The following is a 333-nucleotide window of genomic DNA, read 5'->3' as shown; positions in this document are numbered from 1 at the left end:
TAAGTTCTTCTATCGTAACTATCTGAGAATAATGCAGAGAACAATGGATCATTTTAAATAACATTGTCAATTGCTACCTTACTTAGTCCTATCAATTCTTGATGACTAATTCGTGTATAGTTTCAAATTTTGCTTTATGAGGATACAATTCTAATCAAGTATCTCTTATTGCATCTTATAATTATGAGTTTTTCCTGATGTTTTCTCATCAAAATACATACGATAGCCTTAGCACAATAGCCTTCTCAAGATCAAGAACTGTCATGTCACGTGGTAGAACCTATGAATGAAAGCAAAATTATATTATTAGGATGATTGATCAATTCAAATAGA

At 30.3% G+C, this 333-nt stretch overlaps 1 protein-coding gene across 1 annotated transcript in view; it reads right to left on the bottom strand.

Annotated features, from left to right (window-relative positions):
• LOC106750967 overlaps window positions 1-333 on the bottom strand; it is a 2,430-nt gene that overhangs the window by 1,639 nt on the left and 458 nt on the right. The gene's annotated exons all lie outside the window — the stretch shown is intronic.

Source organism: Dinoponera quadriceps, unplaced genomic scaffold (genome assembly GCF_001313825.1).
Source record: "Dinoponera quadriceps isolate SergipeBrazil2010 unplaced genomic scaffold, ASM131382v1 scaffold7330, whole genome shotgun sequence".
In the NCBI taxonomy this organism is placed as follows: domain Eukaryota; kingdom Metazoa; phylum Arthropoda; class Insecta; order Hymenoptera; family Formicidae; genus Dinoponera; species Dinoponera quadriceps.
Note: the sequence above shows the minus strand (reverse complement) of the source record. Positions and strands in the feature narration are given on the sequence as shown.